The sequence below is a fragment of the Bos javanicus genome, chromosome 13 (assembly GCF_032452875.1).
Source record: "Bos javanicus breed banteng chromosome 13, ARS-OSU_banteng_1.0, whole genome shotgun sequence".
Classification (NCBI taxonomy): Eukaryota; Metazoa; Chordata; class Mammalia; order Artiodactyla; family Bovidae; genus Bos; species Bos javanicus.
In genome coordinates, this window is record NC_083880.1 from 48,360,231 (window position 1) to 48,387,116 (window position 26,886).

At 40.8% G+C, this 26,886-nt stretch overlaps 1 pseudogene; it reads right to left on the reverse strand.

Moving 5' to 3' along the window:
• Positions 1-24,920: 24,920 nt before the first annotated feature.
• On the reverse strand, positions 24,921-26,078 carry LOC133258849 (pyridoxal kinase-like; annotated as a pseudogene).
• Between the last annotated feature and the right edge of the window lie 808 nt (positions 26,079-26,886).

Consider the following 26,886-nt stretch of genomic DNA (forward strand, 5'->3'; position numbering starts at 1 on the left):
CCCCCAAAAAAAATCTATATCCCCATTTTCAAATGCTATCAAACATTTAAGGAAACCATGCAACATGAGAGAGAAACAAACTTTTAAAAATTCTTATTTTATTTATTTCCCCCAGTTTTATTGAAATAACTGACATGAGAAAATGTCACACAAAAAATGAGTAAAAAACAGGACTTCCCTGGTGGTCCAGTGGCTAAGACTCTGTATTCCCAAAGCAGGGGGCCTGGGTTCAATCCCTGCTCAGGGAACTAGATCTCACATGTGCTGTGATTAAGACTTGGCATGGCCAAATAAATAAATAATACAAAACAAGTTAAAAAGATAAGAAACCTAGATGGTGAATACAGTTCAGTTCAGTTCAGTCACTCAGTCGTGTCCGACTCTTTGCAACCCCATGGACTGCAGCATGCCAGGCCTCTCTGTCCATCACCAACTCCTGGGGTTTACTCAAACTCATGTCCATTGAGTCAATGATGCCATCCAACCATCTCATCCTCTGTCATCCCCTTCTCCTCCCACCTTCAATCTTTCCCAGCAGTAGGATCTTTTCAAATGAGTCAGTTCTTCACATCAGGTGGCCAAAGTATTAGAGTTTCAGCTTTAGCATCAGTCCTTCCAATGAATATTCAGGACTGATTTCCTTTAGAATGGACTGGTTGGATCTTGCTGTTCAAGGGACTCTCAAGAGTCTTCTCCAACACCACAGTTTAAAAGCATCAAGGTCAATACAAGAGAAAAGCAAAACCACAGTGGGATAAATTATCACAGAAATAGAGTGAGAAACTGTCCAGAGTGAGGAAAAAGAGTCTCCAGTTTAAAGAGTTTACTGGATACCTATCAAATTAGTAAGAAATAGCTATATCAAGGTACAGCATTAAGAAATGTAATAACACTGTGGAAATATACAAACTCAAAAGCTTTTAGTAAGAAAACCCAGCTTATCTATAAAAGAACCCAAATGAACTTTCTATACCGAGTCAGACCATCAATCAAATATGTTTCAGAAATGCTGGGACTCAGAAAATTTAATTCTCACAAAACCTGTCTTAGAAACATTCTCAAAATGAGTTCAAGAAAGCAAGGTAGTGAATCAAGAGAGAGGGACAATTAGGATACAGGGAACAGTAGATTCAATTCTGAAAAGCAAAGAAGACCTCTTTCCCTGAGAGGAAGTCTATAGGGCAAAAGAAGATGTCAAGAATATTTGATGCTAGGAGAGGTTTGGAAAAAGATTTGGGATTGGTAAAGGAAAATAGTGCAAGAAAAAGTAAAGTCAATTAGAAAACTCAGGAAAGAAAATAGATGTAAAAAAGGATATACAACTTTCTCAATTTCAAAAATTAATCCATAAACAAAGCAGATAAGACTGAATTATAGTTATGAAACAGGATGTAAACATTGTCAGTGTGATATAGTAAGAAAGATATTTGGTCTTCATCCGGTTCCTGACACACAGTTCCTAAAACTTCTGGAATTTCCTGAGTGATAAGGGCGACAGGAGTGTCTTTTGTTGTAACTAGTGACTCTTGACAGGGCCCTAGATAGCCTCTGGCTGGGGCTGGTGGCCAGAAAGACCAGGCTTTGATTAAAAACTTTCAGCACCATCCTCTAATCTCCAGGAGCTGGAGTTTGACTTTATCACCACCTGCCACAATCATGCCTATAAAACCCCTTCAGTGATGGTTTTTGGAGAGGCTCTGAGTTGGTGAACCCATCCACATGCCAGGAGATCCTCACCCAACTCCACCGAGACAGAGGCCCCTGAACTTTCCACCCTTCTGGACCTCACTCTCAGTATCTTCATCTGCCTGTTCCTTTGTATCCTTTCTAATTAACTGGAGTAGTAAATACAGCATTTTTCCTGAGTGCTGTGAATCTTTCCAGTAAATTATTTTGCATTGAGGAAAGGGGATTGTGGGAATGTCTGACTTTGTAACCAGATCAGACAGAATACAGGTAACTTGGGATGCAGTTCTTATCACTGGCATCTGAAGTGAGGACAGTCTTGTGGGACTGAGCTCTTATACCTGTGGGGTCTGCTGCTACTCCAGGTGGCCAGTGACAGAATTGCATTCACTTGAAGGACACCATTTTGTGTCAGAGAATAAGAACTGGTTGGGGGAAAAAAACCTTCCAGTCAACCTCAACAATACAAAGATAAAGGCACAGGTGGCAGAATTTTGGGGTGGAATAAAGAATGTTGTTCAGTCACTAAGTCATGACTGACTCTTTGCAACCTCATGGACTGTAGCACACAAGGGTTCTCTGTCCTCCATTACCTTCCAGAGTTTGCTCAAATTCATGTGCATTGAGTCAGTGATGCTTTCTAACATTCTCATCCCCTGTCACCTCATTCCCCTCTTGCCTTCAATCTTTCCCAACATCAGGGTCTTTTCCAGTGAGTCAGCTCTTTGCATCAGGTGGCCAAAGTATTGCAGCTTCAGCTACAGCATCAGTCCCTCCAATGAATATACAGAGTTGATTTCCCTTAAGATTGACTGGTTCACTTAAGATTTCCCTTAAGACCACCTTGCAGTTCAAGGGACTCTCAAGAGTCTTCTCCAACATCACAATTCAAAAGCATCAATTCTTCAGTGCTCAGTCTTCCTTATGGTCTAACTCTCACGTTCATATATGAGTACATGAGTACTGAAAAAACCATAGCTTTGACTATACGGACCTTTGTTGACAAAGTGATGTCCCTGCTTTTTAATATGCTGTCTAGGTTTGTTATAGCTTTCTTTCCAAGGAGCCAGCGTCTTTTAATTTCATGGCTGCAGTCACTGTCCACAGTGATTTTGGAGCCCAAGAAAATGAAATCTGTCACTGTTTCCACTTTTCCCCTTCTATTTGCTGTGAAGTGATAGGACTGGATGCCATGATATTCATTTTTTGAATGTTGAATTTCAAGCCAACTTTTTCACTCTCTTCTTTCATCTTCCTCAAGAAACCCTTTAGCTCCTCTTCACTTTCTGCTATTAGAGTGGTATCATCTGCATATCTGGGGTTGTTGGTATTTCTCCTGGAAATCTTGATTCTAGTTTGTGATTTATCCAGCATGACATTTCGCATGATATACTCTGCATATAAGTTTAATAAACAGGGGGACAATATGCAGCCTTGACATATTCCTTTCCCAAAAATTTTGACCCAGTCCATTGTTTCATGTCCGGTTCTAACTGTTGCTTCTTGACCCACATACAGGTTTCTCAGGAGACAGGTAAGGTGATCTGGTACTCCTATCATTTTAAGAATTTTCAACAGTTTGTTGTGATTCACACAGTCAAAAAATGTTAGTGTAGTCAATGAAGCAGAAGTAGATGTTTTTCTGGAAAGTGAAATTCGCTCAGTCATGTCTGACTCTTTGTAACCCCATGGACCATACAGTCCATGGAATTCTCCAGGCTAGAATATTGGAAAGAGTAGCTGTTCCCTTCTCCAGGGGATCTTCCCAATCCAGGGGTCAAACCCAGGTCTCCCACATTGCAGGTGAATTCTTTATCAGCTGAGCCACAAGGGAAGCCCAAGAATACTGGAGTGGGTAGCCTATTCCTTTGCCAGTGGATCTTCCTGTCCCAGGAATTGAACCAGGGTCTCCTGCATTGCAGGCAGATTCTTTACCAACTGAGCTTTCAGGGAAGCCACCCCCTTGCTTTCTTCATGATCCAACAAATGTTGGCAATTTGATCTCTGGTTCCTCTGCCTCTTCAAAACCCAGCTTGTACATCTGGAAGTTCTCGGTTCATGAGAACTTTCAGAGGTGCTAAAAGCCTCATGTTACATTACAGAATGCCAAAAGATATGCTTAATAAACAAGTAATCAAGGTATTAATATATTACTCTTTTTTTGGATTTAATTTGTTTTATTTATTTATTTAATTTTTAAAAAATATTTATTTATTTATTTTATTGATTTTGCCATATATCAAAATGAATCCACCACAGGTATACATGTGTTCCCCATCCTGAACCCTCCTCCCTCCTCCCTCCCCATACCATCCCTCTGGGTCGTCTCAGTGCACCAGCCGCAAGCATCCAGTATCGTGCATCGAACCTGGACTGGCGTAACAAAAGTAGCCAAGAGAAGAACTAAATTAAAAATATGTCTGCCGCTGCTGCTGTTGCTAAGTCGCTTCAGTCGTGCCCGACTCTGTGCGACCCCATAGATGGCAACCCACCAGCCTCCTGCATCCCTGGGATTCTCCAGGAAAGAACACTGGAGTGGGTTGCCGTTTCCTTCTCCAATGCATGAAAGTGAAAAGTGAAAGTGAAGTCACTCAGTCATGTCCAACCCTCAGCAACCCCATGGACTGCAGCCTTCCAGTCTCCTCCCTCCATGGGATTTTCCAGGCAAGATACTGGAGTGGGGTGCCATTGCCTTCTCTGAAAAATATGCCTAGATATACCTATTTTTGGAGGTGGGAGATTTGTAAAAGAACTTAATACTCATCTATTATACATGGAAGTCCACAGATGTCTCAAATTGATAACTTAAGAATTAGTAGTAGAAACATATTATATACAGTTGAGTCGTCTTATTCATGGGAATTATGTTCTATAAAGTTGCCATGACCATTGGATTAGTCAATAATGAACCATTGCTCCTTGGGAGATATATGCACACACACACACATACATACATATTTCCCATAGATCATAATTTTAAATCTAAAAACAACTTATCCTGGTAGCTTCTATTTTTAAAAATTTTCTGAGGTTCAGAAATGTTGTGGCTAACTTAGGCTGCTCCACTAATAGATGCCAGAGTTGGGATTCACACTGCATCCAAATGACCCCAGAGCTGGAGATTTTTGCAGAACACGACACTGTCCACTGATCTCCATCCTCTGGTCATTCTCCATTCTTCTTCCTCTATAATGGAAGAAAATTTCACATATTGAAGTATGGGGAAATCATTTTGGCTTGTAAATGATTTAGCTTAAAGTTTATGCTAACTGAAACAGTCTGTGTGTGGTTTATTGAGCATATTTTGCACATCTGCTTTAACTATTAAAGAAAAGGGTGTGTTGACTAGAAGTAAAGAATGTCCATATTAAAAATAAAGATTAAATTATCCTTTCTTAGGATGGCAGTGCTGGTATTTCTTCAATTATAAAACACCCTTTCCAGTTGCCAAGGACATATTGACTCACTGTATATATGCTCTGCTGATCTGTTTATTTTTGAAACCTTGAAGGAATGTGTCCTTGACTTATTTGATGTTCTTTGCTCTGACAAGATATGATACTGCTGAAAATCATGCTTCTCTAGAGCAGTTCCTCAAATTAATCTGAGAGGCTCTCTCCCACACCATAGTCCTCAATTTGGGCCAAATAAAACTCTTTTATAGTTCTATTATAGATTTTTTAACTGATAATTTCCAATGACATTGCTTGGCATAACCCACAGGATATCATAAAAATTCACCGGAGGTTACCTGGAGTCTACTTTGGGCCCCAACCCTACAAACTTCACAGCATCTTTCAGGTGCTTCCTTGAGTTTTTCCTGGTATCTGGATCTCCTTGCATTAAGTGATGGTCAATGAATTTTATTTGAGCTGCTTGTTATCTTAAGACTTGGAGTCTTAAAGGGATACCACTATATTTCCTAATGAAAGGCGCATAGGGGAAAGTTACGGGGTAGAGAACCTAGAGGGAATTGCTAGGCAGGAAAAGCCTAGAAGGAACTTTGAAGTGAAGCGAGTTGGCTGACTTTTTAAAAAAGATGTGGCTTAAAATTGGAGATATTTGTCCTTTATAGTAAAATAAAATTGGAAAAAAAAGAGGAGAAGGAAATTGTGCTTTTAAAGACTACCAGCTCCTGGACAGACTGATTACCCACTGGAACTTCAGTTAGCTTCGTGTACCATTGGTACAGAGCCAATACTTGCCAGTACTTATCCAGCCCTAAAATGGCAAGAATGGGACACTTTTGACATTCCAAGTCTGTTGTGTGCACAGTTAGAGTAAGCTGGCTTAATAAAACGTCTTTTCCAAATTGTAATCCTGATAGTACAAAAGCAGTCCTAGGAGAATATTTGAAATTTTAACTCTCATCATGTCCCTGAAATGTAAACACAGCCCACATTGCTTCAGACTACAGTTCAGTTAGTAGATCCTAAAACTTAAAAAAAGAAAAAATGGAAAAAGAGGTCATTTAAAACTCAAGCAAGAAAACTATGAGGTCTCTGTTTGTGTCTAGCTAGATTCACTTTCATGCATTGGAGGAGGAAATGGCAACCCACTCCAGTGTTCTTGCCTGGAGAATCCCAGGGACGGCAGGGCCTGGTGGGCTGCCGTCTATGGGGTCGCACAGAGTTGGACACGACTGAAGCGACTTAGCAGCAGCAGCAGCAGATGTATTATGTATGTGTACACATTATAACTATGATGTTTATACCTCTAGATAATATAAAAATTAGTTTTTTAAAGAGCTCTACTAATTGGCTTAAGAAAAAAGCACCTACAAATTAAAAAAAAAAATTTTTTTTTTTTTTCTGTCCCAAGTGACATGTGGGATCTTACGTACCCTACATTGAAAGCATGATGTCCTAACCACTAGCCTTCCAGTGAATTCTCAAATCAAATATTTATAAACATAACATAAAACTAAGCCCAAATTTTAAAAGATCATGTGATCTAGGATTAATCTTTAATGAATGAAAACAAGTTTAAGTTGTTGGTTTGACTAAGGGAGACATGTCTTTAGTCACCAACATTAAATATAACATTTATATTTTACCTCGGTTTACTAAAAATCAGTAAGCTCATGTTACCTCTGTTACAAAATTTATCAACAAGAAAATTAACTTGTCAATATGAAATTTTCATCAGTAATGAATAGAAATAAATGGTATAAAAGTTTTTAGGTGAACTCTTTAAGAATGATTGTCTTGCAGTTGTTCATTGTTCAGTTGCCTAGTCATGTCCAACTCTTCACAATCCCATGGACTGCACTGTGGTAGGCTTTGTAGTTCAGTTCAGTTCAGTTCAGTCGCTCAGTCGTGTCCGACTCTTTGCGACCCCATGAATCACAGCACGCCAGGCCTCCCTGTGCATCACCAACTCCCGGAGTTCACTCAAACTCATGTCCATCGAGTTGGTGATGCCATCCAGCCATCTCATCCTCTGTCGTCCACTTCTCCTCCTGCCCCCAATCCCTCCCAGCATCAGAGTCTTTTCCAATGAGTCAACTCTTCGCATGAGGTGGCCAAAGTACTGGAGTTTCAGCTTTAGCATCATTCCTTCCAAAGAACACCCAGGACTGATCTCCTTCAGAATGGACTGGTTGGATCTCCTTGCAGTCCAAGGGACTCTCAAGAGTCTTCTCCAACACCACAGTTCAAAAGCATCAATTCTTCGGTGCTCAGCCTTCTTCACAGTCCAACTCTCACATCCATACATGACTACTGGAAAAACCATAGCCTTGACTAGACAAACCTTTGTTGGCAAAGTAATGTCTCTGCTTTTGAATATGCTGTCTAGGTTGGTCATAACTTTCCTTCCAAGGAGGAAGCATCTTTTAATTTCATGGCTGCAGTCACCATCTGCAGTGATTTTGGAGCCCAGAAAAATAAAGTCTGACACTGTTTCCCCTGTTTCCGCATCTATTTCCCATGAAGTGATGGGACCAGATGCCATGATCTTTGTTTTCTGAATGTTGAGCTTTAAGTCAACTTTTTCACTCTCCTCTTTCACTTTCATCAAGAGGCTTTTGAGTTCCTCTTCACTTTCTGCCATAAGGGTGGTGTCATCTGCATATCTGAGGTTATTGATATTTCCCCCAGCAATCTTGATTCCAGCTTGTGCTTCTTCCAGCCCAGCGTTTCTCATGATGTACTCTGCATATAAGTTAAATAAGCAGGGTGACAATATACAGCCTTGATGAACTCCTTTTCCTATTTGGAATCAGTCTGTTGTTCCATTTCCAGTTCTAACTGTTGCTTCCTGACCTGCATATAGGTTTCTCAAGAGGCCAGTCAGGCTTTGTAGTATGTCTACCTAAAAATAGTTTCTCCAGGTTTTTGGTACCTTGAAGCTTTAAAGTTTTTTTTCTGCTGCTGTTGCTGCTGCTGCTAAGTCGTGTCCATCATGTCCGACTCTGTGCGACCCCATAGATGGCAGCCCACCAGGCTCCCTCATCCTTGGGATTCTCCAGGCAAGAACACTGGAGAAGGTTGCCATTTCCTTCCCTAATGCATGAAAGTGAAAAGTGAAAATGAAGTCGCTCAGTCATGTCTGACTCTTCTCGACCCTGTGGACTGCAACTTACCAGTCTCCTCTGTCCTTGGGGTTTTCCAGGCAAGAGTACTAGAGTGGGTTGTCATTTCCTTCTCTGAAAGTTTTTTCTAAATTAAGTTAAATGATAGGAATTCATTGAATATTCGGATCACTTCCAATTAAGGTAAGATACTAAAACATTAATTGCTAAGCAAGTCTAAATTTACCCCTTTTCTCCCCTTATTAGAGAAAAATTAAAGATGTTTGAGTTTATTGGAAACATGTCTTGTATAACATTGAGGGAAGAAATTTTGATATGAGTAAATGCATGTTTTTAGAGATTACAGAGTATGTTTACAAGTTTGCCAATCAGGAAATGCTGATATGACAAACAGTTCACAATTGCTTGCTTTTGTTTTTGCTAGAGATTCAGGCTTTTTTTTTGTCTCATCCCCCGCCCCCTGTGTTTTCCCTGCACATCCTATGGGATGTGAAATCTTAGTTCTGGGACCAGGGATTGAACCCATGCCCCCTGCAGTGGAAGCACAAGTCTTAATTACTGGACTGTCAGGGAAGTTCCAGGTTTTTAAAAAAATTAAAAATAGTAATATATAGGTAATTAAAGCTATTTGAAGGAGAAGGCAATGGCAGCCCACGCCAGTACTCTTGCCTGGAAAATCCCATGGATGGAGGAGCCTGGCAGGCTACAGTTCATGGGGCCACTACAAGTCGGATACGACTGAGCGACTTCACTTTCAGTTTTCACTTTCATGCATTGGAGAAGGAAATGGCAACCCACTCCAGTGTTCTTGCCTGGAGAACCCCAGGGATGGGGGAGCCTGGTGGGCTGACATCTGGGGGGTCGCACAGAGGCGGACCTGACTGAAGCGACCTAGTAGCAGCAGCAAAACTATTTGAAATAGGGAAATATTTCACTATACAATGAAAATAAGATGTGTGTTTTCAGTAAAAGAGGGTATGAAAAGTGGAAATGCATTTTGTTAAGACAAAGAAAGTGATTTTGGGGACTTCCCTGGTGGTCCAGTGGTTAAGACTTTGTGTTTCCAATGCAGGGGTACAGGTTCAGTTCCTGGTCAAGGAACTGAGATTCCACATGCTGCGTGATGAAGCCAGGATAAATGAATAAAAATTTAAAAATACAGAAATAAAAACAAAATGGGCCTTCCCTGGTGGTCTAGTGGTTAAGAATCCACCTGCCAGTAGGGGACATAAGTTTGATCCCTGGTCTGAGAAGATCCTATATGAAGTAGGGCAACTAAACCCTTGCTCTGCAACTACTGAGCCAGCACTCTAGAGCTCATGAGTCACAACTACTGAAGCCTGCACACGTGGAATCCATGATCTGCAACAAGAGAAGCCGTTGCAATGAGAAGCCCATGCACTGCAATGAAAAGTAGTCCCCACTGTGGCAACTAGAGAAAACCCTGCATGTGGCAACGAAGACTCAGCACAACCAAAGATAAATAAATAAAAAGAAAATTAAGATTTTTGTCCTGAAGCATCTCAAAGAGAGATAGTAAACTAATTAGGCTTATTCAGTATGTTAAATTATATGGGAAGCACTGTAAAATAAAAGGTAGCATTAAATCATCTCCATACATGTTATATAGGTATCAGAATATATTATGTGGGCTTCCCTGGTGGCTCAGATGTTAAAGAGTCTGCCTGAAATGCAGGAGAGCCAGGTTCAATCCCTGGTTTGGGAAGATCCCCTGGAGAAGGGAATGGCAACCCACTCCAGTATTCTTGCCTGGAGAATTCCATGGACAGCGAGTCTCCTGAAATTATGTGAATTCCTGGAAGTCATATGTCCTGACATAAAATCTTATCTTGTCATTAAAACTGAGGCTTATGTCAAAGGAACTGAACTCAAATATTAAGAGAATGCCCTAGTTGGCTTTCATGTAAAGGTAACAACAGAATCTGTAAGATTATGGCACATATAGATAAAGTCCATTCTGCCTCTGCAAGATTGACCCCTTATCGTCAGGCTTTTGCCATCATTATGTCCTTGTAACATGATCAGTTTGTTCCTAAATCAGAGAAATTAAGGTGGGTAAGTGACAACTGTAAGTGGGAAACTCAAGATGGTTGCTGGGTTCTCCCCAGCTCTCTGACAAATCCCAGTTTTCATTTGATGGGTTAAAATCTTCTCTTTCTGCAAGGCTGATGATTTAACAATGATAAACTGTTAGAAAATGTGTTTTCCATTTAGAGAATATCTTCTACAATCTCCAGTGATTAAGGCACCTCTTCACCAGGCAAATCAGATGAGTATTAACAAAAACCTTTGCAAATTTCTTGAAATTATCACTGACACTGTCATCCTCAATCATCAGGCAAGGTCAATAAAACTAATGGGAAAACTGGACTTGAGTAGAACAGAAATTAATTACATGAGACTGAATGAACTAAATACAATTTTAATGACCTTTTTGTCTGAAATATTACTAATTTTTAATTTTTTTTCTGAAACAAAGGAAACTTTCCATCCTAAGCTAATTTTACAACAATTTTGTAAATTGTATCTTTGTAAGCAGATTGAAGCATTTATCTTTCCTCTCTACTTGAACCCTCCAGAATTTAGAAACTCTTGGATTCCCAGCAGCCTATCCAAGAGAGTAAGGAAGGCTACTTCCTGGCAAATGCAGGAACCTCAAGATATTTTAGACCCTGGGAAAAGAGATATACCCCTAAATCTTTAGATATTGCAGGCAGAATCTCATGGCAAGCCCTTGGCATGACACTCTTGGTCTTCAGAGGACTTTAAAAAATTTTATTTTCAATTGTAGTAGATTTACAATGTTCTGTTGGCTTCTGCCATACATAAATATGAATCAGTCATGGTATACACATGTCTCCTACCTCTCGAACCTCCCTCCCACCTCCCACTCCATTCTATCTCTCTAGGTTGTCACAGAGCACAAGGCTGAGCTCCCTGCATAATACCACCATGTCCCATTAGCTATCTATTTTACACATAGTAAAGACCCTGATGCTGGGAAAGATTGAGGGCAGGAAGAGAAGGGGACGACAGAGGATGAGATAGTTGGATGGCATCACCGACTCAATGGACATGGGTTTGGGTGGACTCTGGGAGTTGGTGATGGACAGGGAGGCCTGGCGTGCTGGTTTATGGGGTCACAAAGAGTTGGACACGACTGAGCGACTGAACTGAACTGAACTGAATGTGTATTTTTCAAAGCTACTCTTTGAGAGGACTTTTGATTCCTCTTGAAAAGTTCCAGCAAAGCCATATTTAAAAGAACCTATATGATCAATTCCACCTATGTAATCAGGCCAAGTTTACTGGAACCAGGCTTATTTTACAAACAAATTAGTCTTAATTTGACTATTATATTTGGTAAAAATGAAGATAATTTAGAGAGAAAAATTATGTTTCCATAATATATCTTTATGGATATTGAGGTTTTGTTTATACTGAAGTTTTGCTTTTACTACCTACACCTGAGGTGCCTCTTTGTTGCTATGTTACTTTACTGTAAATTTTATTGAATTATTGAAAGAATATTCTAAGCTTTTTCTGAAGTTGATTACAGTAATCTATCTTTGGATGAAGATTAGATGCCACATGATCTGCATCCAGGAGACCATGCTTACTGAGAGAGACACCATGTAAAGGACTTCCCATCATAGATGAAAGATATTCTTGATGGGAGAACAAGATGGCAGAGGAGTAGGTGGATGTGGAGTACATCTTTCTCCACGGATGTATCAGGAATACACCTTCAGACACAGAAGTGCATGCGTAACACTAGCTGAGAGCAGACAGGAGTACTTGACCAGTGGAAAAGAATATATAGAACCACGCAAAACTCGGTAGGACAAAGGAACTAGGAGGAAAAACAGGAGTGTTAGTAGGACTGGACCTGCCCTCGGCGGGTGGGGGCACTGAAGCAGGGCTCCAAACCCCACAGTGGGGCAACTGTCTGAGTCAGAGGAGAAAAATTTAAGGCTGAGGGTGAAATAGCTGATCCGTGGCAGCCTAAATGGAATGAGAATCAGACGGTCCTTGCCACAGCCATACATATGCCGGGCAGGAATGTGGGTCTCCTGGAAGGGGCAGCGGCTGGGAGATGGAGCTTAGGGATTGTGGAGCAATCCCAGGGCAAGGGCTGTTGTTGACTGCAGAGAGATGGATTGAGGGGATGTGAGGGAGGAGATCATGGTGGAAAATGCATGTGGAGGAAAGCCAGGTAGCCATGGAAGCAAGGCGATACTGCTGAGCCAGGTGTAGGGGGTGGAGCCAAACCCTTTCTCCACATACCAGCATTGGCAGCTGAATAATAGAGAGGCTGGCACCAAAACCTGATGCACTGAACTACAGAGTAGGACCCCACCCAGGGTGCCCCTTTAAGTGCCTGATGCGCCAGATTACAGAGTAGGACCCCTGTTAGGGGGGGCCCCCTCTATGTGCATGACGCGTGGAACAACAGAGAAGGACCCAAGGCAAGGGATGCCTCTAAGTGCCTGAATGGGAAGCTAGGGACAAAGACTGGCCAAAGAGGCCTTCTGATCACCAGCTACCTGAGGCTTGAAGAAAAGACTCTGATAGGGCCATAACTCCTGCAGCGGAGGCAGTCTGTGTCCTTGCACACTTGGTGCTGCCAGGGCCCCCACAAGCCAAGCAGCTGCACCACTTTTGTGTTCAACTCTCACTGGGGCAGAGTTGCCAGAGGCAAAAAAAAAAACAAAACAAAAAAACAACCCACAACCAAATAAGTCTTGTGTTTATGCACGCAGGGTCGCTTTGGTCCTGTCTGACTCTTTGTGACCCTGTAGATTGTGGCCTGCCAGGCTTCTCTGTCAGAGAAAGGGTTTTCCAGGCAAGAATACTGGAGCACATCAGCCAATACTGGTTGCCATACCTTCTAGAGCACTATATTTCCTGCTGCCCTAGCCGTCAACCCCCCTGAGTACCTGGTGCTGCCAGAACCCCTGCGACCCAAGCAGCTGCACCACCCCCACACCTGGCCCTCGTAAGGGCAAATCCAAGCCCTTCAGGGCAGCCTCAGGAGCTAAACCCCAGTGGACGACCCACATGCAGAGGTGGAAATAAAATCACAGTTGAAACCCAGGGGCAGTGTGACTAAGGAAGACCTCAAACCTTCTCACCAGCTGTACAAGCTACAGATTAAATTCACATGATCAACTAGGCAGACTCTGTGTCTATGGAATATATAAAAGGACATTGAGAGCTCCCACAAAAGAAAACGCACTAGCTCTGATAGCTGAGGACATTGGAGGCAAGAACACACAGGTGTAGGACCAGATTAGAATCTGAGCGGCCCCCACAGCAGGTCCAGAGATCAGCACAGTGTTGGAAGGCATCCTAGGGAGGTAAGGTGGACTGTGATTCCCAGCGTGGGAAAGGACTCTGACAGCAGTGACTCAAGAAAAACATTTGTTATTCTTATTTTTTGACTTGTTCTGTAGATTCTTTTGCACCCCCCCCCCCCACCTTGTTGTAGTTGACTATTTTATTGGCACTAAGAAATCCAATTAAGCTTTTGAGCTTTTTTTTTTGTTTTTCTCAATCACATTTTTTATTGTTGTCATAAACTTCTACATTGGGTTTTTGCAGTTCTGTGGAGTTTTCCTCTTTTATTAATTTTAATCTTTTAAACCTGTTATATTTTTTCTACATTTTTTCCTTTGTTTGCCTTTCCTACTATTCTGTTCCCCTTGCAGTAAATCTTTAATGCACATATATCTTCTTCATCTACCTCTATATAACTTTGCATATCTATTCTTTCTTTCTTTTTTTTCTTTCCTTTCCTCTCAATACATTTGTTACTTTTGTTTTCATTGCTTTATTCTCCACTTGGAACCTTGCTTTAGTTTTGTTTTCCAGTTTGTGCACAAGTTAGTTTTGTTCTTAACTGATAAATACAATTTTTGATTTCCTTTGTTCACTGGATCACTACTGTGCTTTATTTTTGTTGGACTGTTTTCACTATGCTCATGAGTGTATAGATACATGGGTATATTCAATTATTTTAATTATTATTTGCCTGATTTTGTAACTGCCATTGATCTGGGGTTCATCTTTGGTTTCTCATTTTTGGATATTTGTGTTACTCTCCCTTCATGCCATAACAAACCACTTGTGAAACCTTCGTTCCTGACCAGAGATCAAACCCTGAGCCTTTTGAGTGGGAGCACTGACTCCAAGACCCTAGACTACCAGAGAACTAGGCCTAGGGAATATCAAATAGTGAGAACTCACACAAAGGAAACCACTTGAAGACCTGGCATCACCCAACCACCAGTAGCACCATGTGCAGGTCGCCTCATCTAAACAACAAACAGAACAAAAATACAAGCCCAGTCATCAGCAGACAGGAGGACCACTTCACTCAGCCTTGCCCATCAGAGGAAAAACAAACAAAGAAGAACTCAGCACAAATTTCAACCTCTATGAAGCTCACACAAACCACTGAACCAACCTCAGGAGGGCAGAAACCAAAAGGAGGAAAGAATTCAATCTTCTTCAAGGAAAGAAGTCAACTTTCACTGAAGCCTGGGAAAAGGAGACCTCAAATACAATAACTTAAAAAAAAAAAAAAAAGAAAAGGCAGAGAAATACTTCACAAATGGAGGAACAAACTAGGAACACAGAAGTTCAAGTAAATGAAGAGGAAATAGGAAAATTATCTGAAAAAGAATTCAGAATAATGATAGTAAAATGATCAAAAACCTTGAAAACAAAATGGAGAAAATGCAAGAATCAATTAACAAAGACCTAAAAGAGTTAAAGAATAAGCATACAGAGACAAACAACACAATGACTGAAATTAAAAATACTCTAGAAGGAATCAATAGCAGAATATCTGAAGCAGAAGAATGAATCAGATAAAATGGTGGAAATAACTTCTAAAGAGCAGAATAAAGTAAAAAGAATGAAAAAAGCTGAGGACAGTCTCAGAGACCTCTGGGGCCATATCAAATGAACCAACATTTGAATTATAGGCGGTCTCAGAAGAAGAGAAAAAGAAAGGGTATGAAAATTGTTTTAAAGAGATTATAGTTGAAAAATTCACCAATATGGAAAAGGAAATAACCAATCAAATCCAAGAGGCACAAAGAGTCCCATACAGGATAAACCGAAGGAGAAACACTCCAAGACACATACTAATCAAACTAACAAAGACTAAACACAAAGAAAGAATATTAAAAGCAGCAAGGGAGAAGCAACAAGTAACATACAAGGGAAACCCCATATGTTTAACAGCTGATCTTTCAGCAAAACTCTGCAGGCCAGAGGGAATGGCAAGATATATTTAAAGTACACAAAGGGAAAAAATCTACAACCAAGATTACTGTACCCAGCAAGGATCTCATTCAAAATTGATAGAGAAATAAATAGCTTTTTCAACAAGCAAATGTTAAGAGAGTTCAGTACCACCAAACCAGCTTTACAACAAATGTTACACCAACTTCTATAGTCAAGAAATACAACAGAAGAAAATAAAGATCTACAATCAACCCCAAACAATTAGAAAATGACAATAGGAACCTATATATCAATAATTACTTTAAATGTAAATGGATTAAATGCTCCAACCAAAAGACATAGACTGGCTGAATGGATACAAAAACAAGACCCATATATATACTGTCTACAAGAAGCCCATTTCAGACCTAAAGACACATATAGATTGAAAGTGAGAGGATGGAAAAAATATTCCATGCAAATGGGAAGCAAAAGAAAGCTGGAGTAGCAATCCTCAAATCAGACAAATAGACCTTAAAATAAAGAAGATTACAAGAGATAAGGAAGGACACTACATAATGATCAAGGGATCAGTCCAAGAAGAAGACATAATAATTGTAAATATCTATGCACCCAACATAGGAGCACCTCAATACATAAGACAAACACTAACAGACATAAAAAGAGAAATTGACAGAAACAATAATAGTAGGAGACTTTAACACCCCACTCACACCAATGGACAGACCATCAAAACAGAAAATGAATAAGGAAACACAAGTCTTAAATGATACATTAGGTGAGATGGATCTCATTGATATCTTCAGGACATTCCACCCAAATGCAGAAGAGTACACCTTTCCAAGTGCACAGGGAACATTCTCCAGAATAGATCACATCCTGGGTCACAAATCAAACCTCAGTAAATTTAAGAAAATTGAAATCATATCAAGCATCTTCTCCGAACACAATGCTATGACACTAGATATCAATTACAAGAAAAAAACTGTAAGAAACACAAACACATGGAGACTAAACAACACGTTTCTAAACAACCAAAATGTTACTGAAGAAACCAAAAGGGAAATAAAAAAAATTTCTAGAAACAAATGGCAACGAGAACACAACTCAAAACCTATGGGATGCAGCAAAAGCAGTTCTAAGAGGGAAGTTTATTGCAATACAATCCTACCTTAAGAAACAATGGAGTATTACTCAGCCATTAAAAAGAATACATTTGAATCAGTTCTAATGAGGTGGATGAAACTGGAGCGTACTATACAGAGTGAAGTAAGCCAGAAAGAAAAACACCAATATAGTATACTAACGCATATATATGGAATTTAGAAAGATGGTAACAATAACCCTGTATACGAGACAGCAAAAGAGACACTGATGTATAGAACAGTCTTATGGACTCTGTGGGAGAGGGAGAGGGTGGGAAGATTTGGGAGAATGACATTGAAACATGTATAATATCATGTATGAAACGAGTTGCCAGTCCAGGTTCGATGCACGATACTGGATGCTTGGGGCTGGTGCACTGGGACGACCCAGAGGGATGGTACGGGGAGGGAGGAGGGAGGAAGGTTCAGGATGGGGAACACATGTATACCTGTGGCGGATTCATTTCAATATTTGGCAAAACCAATACAATATTGTAAAGTTAAAAAAAAAAAAAAGAAGCAAGAAAAATATCGAATAGATAACCTAATTTTACACCTAAAACTTCAGGAAAAAGAAGAAGGAAAAACCCCCAAAATTAGTAGAAGGAAAGAAATCATAAAGATCTGAGCAGAAATAAATGAAATGAAAGAAACAATGCTATGCTCAGTCACTTCAGTCGTGTCGGACTCTGTGTGACCCCATAGACAGCAGCCCACCAGGCTCCCCTGTCCCTGGGATTCTCCAGGCAAGAACACTGGAGTGGGTTGCCACTTCCTTCTCCAATGCAGGAAAGTGAAAAGTGAAAGTGAAGTTGCTCAGTTGTGTCCGACTCTTAGCGACCCCATGGACTGCAGCCCACCAGGCTCCTCCATGCATGGGATTTTCCAGGCAAGAGTACTGGAGTGGGGTGCCATTACCTTCTCCGGAATAGTAAAGATTAATAAAACTAAAAGCTTGTTCTTTGTGAAGATAAACAAAATTGACAAATCCTTGGCCAGACTCATCAAGAAAAAAAGAGAAGAATCAAGTCAACAAAATTAGAAATGAAAAATGCAGAAATACAAATGATTATAAGAGACTATTGTGAACAAATATATGGCAATAAAATAGATAATCTGGAGGAAATGGACAGATTTTTAGAAAAGTTCAATCTTCTAAGACTGAACCAGGAAGAAATAGAAATTATGAACAACCCAATTACAAGCATAGAAATTAAAGCTGAGATCAAAAATCTCCCAAAAAACAAAAGCCCAGGACCAGATGGCTTCAGAGGAGAATTCTATCAAACATTTAGAGAAGAGTTAATGCCTATCCTTCTAAAACTCTTTCAAAAAATTTCAGAGGAAGGAGCACTTCCAAATTCATTCTATGAGGCCACCATCAACCTGATAGCAAAACCAGACTAAGACAACACACAGAAAGAAAACTACAGGCCAATATCACTGATGAACATAGATGCAAAAATCCTCAACAAAATTTTAGCAAACAATTCAGCAACACATCAAAAAACTCATACACCATGATCAAGTTGGGTTTATTCCAGGAATGCAAGGATTCTTCAATATATGCAAATCAATCAATGTGATACACCATATTAACAAATAGAAAGATAAAAATGATATGATCATCTCAATAGATGCAGAAAAAGCCTTTGACAAAATTCAGCACCTATTTATGATTAAAAGTCTTCAAAAAACAGGCATAGAAGGAACCTACCTCAATATAGTAAATGCCATATATGATAAGCCTACAGCAAACATTATTCTCAATGGTGAAAAACTGAAAGCATTAAGTATTCCCCCTAAGATCAGACACAAGACAAGGGTGTTCACTTTCACCACTATTATTCAACAGAGCTCTGGAAGTCCTAGCTACAGCAATCAGAGAAGACGAGAAATAAAGGGAATCCAGATCAGAAAAGAAGAAGTAAATTGCTCACTGTTTGCCGATGACATGACTGTACATAGAAAATCCTAAATATGGTATCAGAAATTTACTAGAGCTAATCAGTGAATTTAGTAAAGTTGCAGGATACAAAATCAATACACAGAAATCACTTGCATTTCTATATACCAACAATGAAAAATCAGAAAGAGCAATTAAGGAATCAATCCCATTCACCATTGCAACAAAAATAATTAAATATCTAGAAATAAACTTACCCAAGGAGATGAAAGAACTGTACACAGAAAATTATAAGATGGTGATGAAAGAAATCAAACATGACATAAACAGATGGAGAAATATTCCATGTTCCTGGGTAGGAAGAATCAATATTGTGAAAATGACTATATTACCAAATGCAATCCACAGATTCAGTGCAATCCCTATCAAATTACCAATGGCATTTTTCACAGAACTAGAACAAAAAAATTCACAATTCATATGGAAACACGAAAGACCCTGAATAGCCAAAGCAGTCTTGAGAAACAAGAATGGAGCTGGAGGAATCAAGCTTCCTGACTTCAGGTTATACTACAAAGCTACAGTCATCAAGACAGGATTGTACTGGCACAAAAACAGAAATATAGACCAATGGAACAAGATAGAAAGCCCAGAAATAAACCCATGCACCTATGGGTACCTTATTTTTGACAAAGGAAGTAAGAATATACAATGGGCAAAGACACCCTCTTCAATAAATGGTGCTGGGAAAACTGTACAGCTACATGTAAAAGAATGAAATTAGAACACTTCCTAACATCATACACAAAGATAAATTCAATATGAATTAAAGACCTAAATGTAAGACCAGAAACTATAAAACTCTTAGAGGAAAACATAGGCAGAACACTTGATGACATAAATCAAAGCAAGATCCTCTATGACCCACCTTCTAGAGTAATAGAAATAGAAACAAAAGTAAATGGACCTGATTAAACTTAAAAGCTTTAGCACAGCAAAGGAAACTATAAGCAAGGTGAAAAGACAACCCTCAGAATGGGAGAAAATCATGGCAAATGAAACAACTGACAAAGGATTAATTTCCAAAATATATAAGCAGCTCATGCAACTCAATACAAGAAAAACAAACAACCCAATCAAAAAGTGGGAAGAAGACCTAAACAGACATTTCTCCAAAGAAGACATACAGATGGCTAACAGATGAAAAGATGCTCAACATTGCTCATTATTAGAGAAATGCAAATCAAAACTACAATGGGATATCACCTCACACTGGTCAGAATGGCCCTCATCAAAAAGTCTACAAAAAATAAATCCTGGAAAGGGTGTGGAGAAAAGGGAACACTCTTGCACTGTTGATGGGAATGTAAATTGATACAGGCACTATGGAAGACAGTATGGAGATTCCTTAAAAAACTAGGAATAAAACCACCATATGACCCAGCAATCCCACTCTTAGGCATATACCCTGAGGAAACCAAAATTAAAAGAGACACATGCATCCCATTGTTCATTGCAGCACTATTTACAATAGCTAGTACATGGAAGCAACCTAGATGTCCATTGACAGATGAATGAATAAAGAAGTTGTGGTATATATACACAATGGGCCTTTACTCAGCCATAAAAAGGAACACATTTGAGTCTATTCTAATGAGGTGGAAGAATATAGAACTTATTATACAGAGTGAAGTGAGTCAGAAAGAGAAAGATAAATACCATATTCTAACACATATACGGAGAAGGCAATGGCACCCCACTCCAGTACTCTTGCCTGGAAAATCCCATGGATGGAGGAGTCTGGAAGGCTGCAGTCCATGGGGTTGCTGAGGGTCAGACACGACCGAGTGACTTCATTTTCACTTTTCACTTTCCTGCTTTGGAGAAGGAAATGGCAACCCACTCCAGTGTTCTTGCCTGGAGAATCCCAGGGACAGGGGAGCCTGGTGGGCTGCCGTCTATGGGGTCACACAGAGTCGGACACGACTGAAGTGACTTAGCAGTAGCAGCAACACATATATATGGAGTCTAGAAAAATGGTTCTGAAGAATTTATTTACAGAGCAGCAATGGAGAAACAGACATAGAGAACAGACTTATGGACATGGGGAGAGGGGAGGAGAGGTTGAGATGTATGGAAAGAGTAACATGGAAATTTACATTACCATATGTAAAATAGATAGCCAATAGGAGTTTGCTGTATGGCTCAGGAAACTCAAACAGGGGCTCTGTATCAACCTAGAGGGGTGGGATGGGGAGGGAGACGGGAGGGAGTTTCAAAAGGGAAGGGATATTTGTATACCTATGGCTGATTCATGTTGAGGTTCGATAGAAAACAGCAACATTCTGTAAAGCAATTATCCTTCAATAAAAAATAAGTTAAATAAAAAAATATTCTTAAGTAGCTCATGTACAGTGAAACTGATGGGAATTGACTCTTAAGTTTGTATTTCCTACTTAAGAAGGGCTTCTGCACTGGACTGTTGTATAGAAAGGACTTCTGACCTCAAATGACACCCACACTAAGACAGAAGGATGACAGCAATGGCATACAGCTGACACAGGAATCCACACTGGGCCTGTAAGACCCATGCTACTAAAATTCAATTGTTCTGTGTACTAAATACTTGTCCTCCTATTCAAAATACAAAGTTATTATTTTGCTTCTAGCTATACTTTTGTCCTAATGCTGAGAATGAAAAGAAAATTCTTTAGTAAAATTGTCACAGAGTATAACTAAAGAGCCTCTTGATGAAGGCAAAAGAGGGGAGTGAAAAAGCTGGCTTTAAAACTCAACATTCAAAAATCTAAGATTATGGCATCCACTGCCATCACTTCATGGCAAATAGATGGGAAAAAAGTGGAAAGAGTGACATTTTATTTTCTTGGGCTCCAAAATCACCATGGACAGTGACTTCAGCCATGTAATTAAAAGACATTTGCTCCTTGAGAAACTATGACAAAACTAGACATTAATATATATTACAAAGCAGAGACATCCCTTTGCCAAGAAAAATCTGTATAGTCAAAGCTTTGGTTTTTCTAGTAGTCATGCACGGATGTGAGAGCTGAACCATAAAGAAAGCTGAGCACCAAAGAACTGATGCTTTTGAATTGTGGTGCTGGAGAAGACTCTTGAGAGTCCCTTAGACAGCAAGGAGTTCAAATCAGTCAGTTCTAAAGGAAATCAATTTTGAATATTCATTGGAAGGAGTGATGCTGAGGCTGAAACTCCAATACCACCTGATGTGAGGAGCCAACTCATTGGAAAAGACCCTGATGCTAGGAAAGATTAAGGGCAGGAGGAGAAGGGGGTGACAGAGGATGAGATGGTTGGATGGCACCATCAACTCAATGGACATGAGTTTGAGCAAACTCTGGGAGGTAGTGAAGGACAGGGAAACCTGGTGTGCTGCAATTCATGGGGTCTCAAAGAGCTGGACATGACAGCGACTGAACAACAACAATAACTGCTGGAGGCAATCTAATTGACTGTTGGATTTGCCATCAAATTCCTCTGTTAGCACAAGACCAATTGGCCATAGTACAAGACCATAATACCTATATTGCTGACTTTTCAAATGTTTCTAACATTACCATCCACCTATACTGACCTCCCTCTGGCCTAACCTTTCAGGTACAAATATTTCAATATATTGATGTGTCCCTCCTTTGATATGATCCTTGATCCTTAGAGACTTGACATAACTTACTTTAGGACACCTCATTCTGTTTCTTATTTACTTAACAAATGTCTTAATGAAAAAAAAAAACACAAGTAAATTATGCCAGTGACTCCCTTATGTCAAATACTATAGAGATGGCTTTTGGAAAGCCTGCAAGAGAAATGACCCATGGCTTAATTTCATGCTAACAAAACTTCCAGCTAATGAGGCTAGCAGTGAAAGCACTGTGGGAGAGATTACTTGTGCTCACCCAGGTTTTGTCTTTGTATGTGATATTGGAGCTGATCCACCTTCCTAAAGATGGGCACATAGTCTTAACTAGCTGGCAAATAGAAGGCTTATGTTTACTAGGATAATATATTACTACATTGTCTATACATAAGTAAAGAGATGAATCCATTTTCCCTCTTTATTACAGAGTCAAGAGATCCATGTTAGCAAGATAATAAGATATCTCATGTCAAAATATTTTGGCAATCTTGGTTCCTAACGCAGGAGTATGTATAAACAGAGATATGATTAGAAATCCATCAGCCACCATTGGTCAAATAGTTGAGGAAACTGCAAAAAGCACTGCAGCATAGCAGACATCCCTAAATTCCTTAGCCCACATAATATTGGATAATAGAACTGCCTCATAGTTTTGCTGGTTAAACAAGAAAGCAATAATTCTATTGCTCACACTACTTGTTGCACTTATATCAACAACCCTGGAAAAGTAGACACACACACACACAATTTCCCAAAAGGATGAAATGGCTACAAGGTCATCTGATCTTTTTTTCCTGCTTTGCTTTACAAATGATCATCTTTGTCATAGTAGGTATTATTATTCTTTTGCTGGCTATGAAGTTATTCAGGACGTGCTTTAAGGTTATTGCTAAAAACAAGTGTAACAATGTTTATGTGACAATTCAGTATAATTGATAAAATTTATGGCCTATAAAGCCTTCTCTGGTGACTCAGACTGTAAAGCATCTGCATGCAATTCAGGAGCTCTGGGTTCGAGCCATGGGTCAGTAAGATCCCCTGGAGAAGGGAATGGCTACCCACTCCAGTATACCTGCCTGGAGAATTCCATGGACAGAGGAGCCTGGTGGGCTCCAGTCCATGGGGTCACAAAGAGTCCAACATGACTGAGTGACTGACTGTGTGGATCACAATAAACTGTGGAAAATTCTGAAAGGGATGGGAATACCAGACCACCTGACCTGCCTCTTGAGAAATTTGTATACAGGTCAGGAAGCAACAGTTAGAACTGGACATGGAACAACAGACTGGTTCCAAATAGGAAAAGGAGTTCATCAAGGCTGTATATTGTCACCCTGTTTATTTAACTTATATGCAGAGTACATCATGAGAAACGCTGGACTGGAAGAAACACAAACTGGAATCAAAATTGCTGGGAGAAATATCAATAACCTCAAATATGCAGATGACACCACCCTTATGGCAGAAAGTGAAGAGGAACTCAAAAGCCTCTTGATGAAAGTGAAAGTGGAGAGTGAAAAAGTTGGCTTAAAGCACAACATTCAGAAAACGAAGATCATGGCATCTGGTCCCATCACTTCATGGGAAATAGATGGGGAAACAGTGCAAACAGTGTCAGACTTTATTTTTCTGGGCTCCAAAATCACTACAGATGGTGACTGCAGCCATGAAATTAAAAGACACTTACTCCTTGGAAGGAAAGTTATGACCAACCTAGATAGCATATTGAAAAGCAGAGACATTACTTTGCCAACAAAGGTCCATCTAGTCAAGGCTATGGTTTTTCCTGTGGTCATGTATGGACGTGAGAGTTGGACTGTGAAGAAGGCTGAGCACCGAAGAATTGATGCTTTTGAACTCTGGTGTTGGAGAAGACTCTTGAGAGTCCCTTGGACTGCAGGGAGATCCAACCAGTCCATTCTGAAGGAGATCAGCCCTGGGATTTCTTTGGAAGGAATGATGCTAAAGCTGAAACTCCAGTACTTTGGCCACCTCATGCGAAGAGTTGACTCATTGGAAAAGACTCTGATGCTGGGAGGGATTGGGGGCAAGAGGAGAAGGGGACGACAGAGGATGAGATGGCTGGATGGCATCACTGACTTGATGGACGTGAGTCTGGGTGAACTCCGGGAGTTGGTGATGGACAGGGAGGCCTGGCGTGCTGTGATTCATGGGGTCGCAAAGAGTCGGACACGACTGAGCGACTGATCTGATCTGATCTGATCTGAAGGGCTTTCCAGGTGGTGCTAGTGTTAAAGATCCCACCGGCCAACACAGGAGATATCAGAGATGTGGGCTCAGTCCCTTAGTTGGGAAGATCCCCTGGAGGAGGTCATGGCTACCCACTCCAGTATTCTTGCCTGGAGAATCCCACGGACAGAGGAACCCGGTGGGCTACAATCCTTAGGGTTGCAAAGAGTTGGACATGCCTGAAGCGACTTAGCACATGCATGCATGCATGCATCGCCTATAAAATGTTCCCCAATTAGCATGCCTGTGCATGCCCAATTAGCTGTGTCTGACTTGTCCCCCCACTCTGCCTTCCCCCTGTTGAATAATCAGGCAAATTTCTTTCTTTTTTTTTTCTCATAAAAGAAAAATCAAATTTCAGTCACAGCTCTAAGGTAGATGTTACATTTTTCACAAGGATGAAAACCTAACGATGGGCATTAAGGAGGCAGGTTTCTGCATCACTCATAGCACTGTGGCCTGGACAATGATCTCTGGGTTCTTGATATTCTTTTTGCTCTGGACCATTCTCAGCTTCAGCTAGGCCAGGCTAGGCTTTGGTCTGTCCCCAGCCTTGGCTTTTGTGCACCTGACTGTCCACTGCAGAACATGGTACCTGGCAACATGGTGTTCTCACAGACCACCCAGAGATCCTAAGGGTGCCTGTGTGTCTACACCAAGAGCATGGCTGCAAAGAGGCCCTCAGTGCTCACAAAGGCTGTGTCCACCCTGCTCATCTCCACATGAATGTGCTGTGTCACCACAGAGCCATCGGTGGTCAGCATCCTCAGGCTCCCCAGCTCGACTGGGTATTTTCTGCCTCTTGGGTGGCAGCAGATCTGAGGTGGTGATGACCACCATGTTGGGGCCCATCATGCAGCACATGCATCATTGCTAAGGCTTGTTTCTGGCTAGGGATCTTCCTCCTGCTCAGCAACGCAGTCTTGAGCTGGTTGTTTGTGTGTGTTAAGTTGCTTCAGCCATGTCTGACTCTTTGCTACCCTATGGACTGTAGTCCGCCAGGCTCCTCTGTCCATGGGATTCTCCAGGCAAGGATACTAGAGTGTGTTGCCATGTCCTCCTCCAGGGAATCTTCCTGGCCCAGGGATCAAACCTGCATCTCTTAGTTCTCCTGCACTGGGAGGTGGGTTATTTACCACTGGAAGCCCCAGAACTGGTTGGGGGTTATGATGTCTGCAACCAGCATGACCTTCCCTCTGTAAACCTGAAGGAAGTCCTCAAGGGAAGTACATGGAGTCTTCTCCATTTCACTTGTCTCCAGTCATGGGGTTGCTCACATAAGCCTGGAGTTCTGCTGTTCCAGCTCCCACAGGATGTCCACCACCACGGCCAGGAAGGATTTGTCTCGCATGTAACCTGTGAGCACATTGTCATATTTCTTCATGTCATTCAACTTCAGCCCATCTGACAGCTTGGGGAGTTCATCTGAGTTCAACACTTGGCCCTTCTAGGGAGAGTGGCCTGTGTGGTTTGAAAACTGGACAAAATTCACTGTGTCCACCTCAAACCCCAAAACCTGCAGCAGGAACATGGCCACTCAGTTGCCCTCTAGCTGTGGATGACATGGCTCTGAATGGAGAGCACCCAGCACTCCTCCTGCATGCCAGGCCTGCCTTGGCAGTGCGGGCCAGGTGGGATTAGGATCTCCTCTGTGCGCTGGGGCTATGTTCTGCTTGGCTCCCACCATGCTCAGGCTTTGTTCCACTGTGGCTCCTCTTGGCACAGGCCCCTCACTTGGATGGCAGGCTATCTCCTTCTTAGGCAGATCTCTATACATATGTAAACAACAAAAAAGGAAGCTTAGCACTGAGGGACATGATGGGCCCAGGGCAGGCAGCAACCACCTTGGCCTTGAGGGGACAAATATTTTGATCATTAGTGCTTTCTATAGAAAGATTTGCCATCAAAAGGGAAAAATAATGGATGGAAAATTTCACCTATTGAGGTATGGGAATGCCTGGTTTCTGGGTTAATCATGATTTTAATTGAATTTATGTTAACTTAAACAGCTTGTTTGTGGTCTCTTGAACATACACTGTACATCTGCTTTAATCACTAAAAAAAAAGGATTGCATTGACTAGAAGTAAAGAAATGTCCACATTAAAAATAAAGTTGAAATGCCTGTCTTCAAGTGATGCCAATGCTGGTATTCCTTCAGTGATGACTCCCTTCCTAGGTGCCAAGGACATACTAACTGGCTGTGTATGTGCTTATTTGTTTATTTTTGAAAACTTGAAATGATGTATCCCTGACTTGCTTGATGTTCTTTGTTATGATAAGATATAAAACTGTGCGGAAAACCATGCTTCTCCAGAGCAGTTCCTCAGAGTAATCTGAGTTGCTGTCTCCCTGACCATAGTCCTCAATTTGGGTCAAATAAATCTCTCTTATACTACTATTGTAGATTTC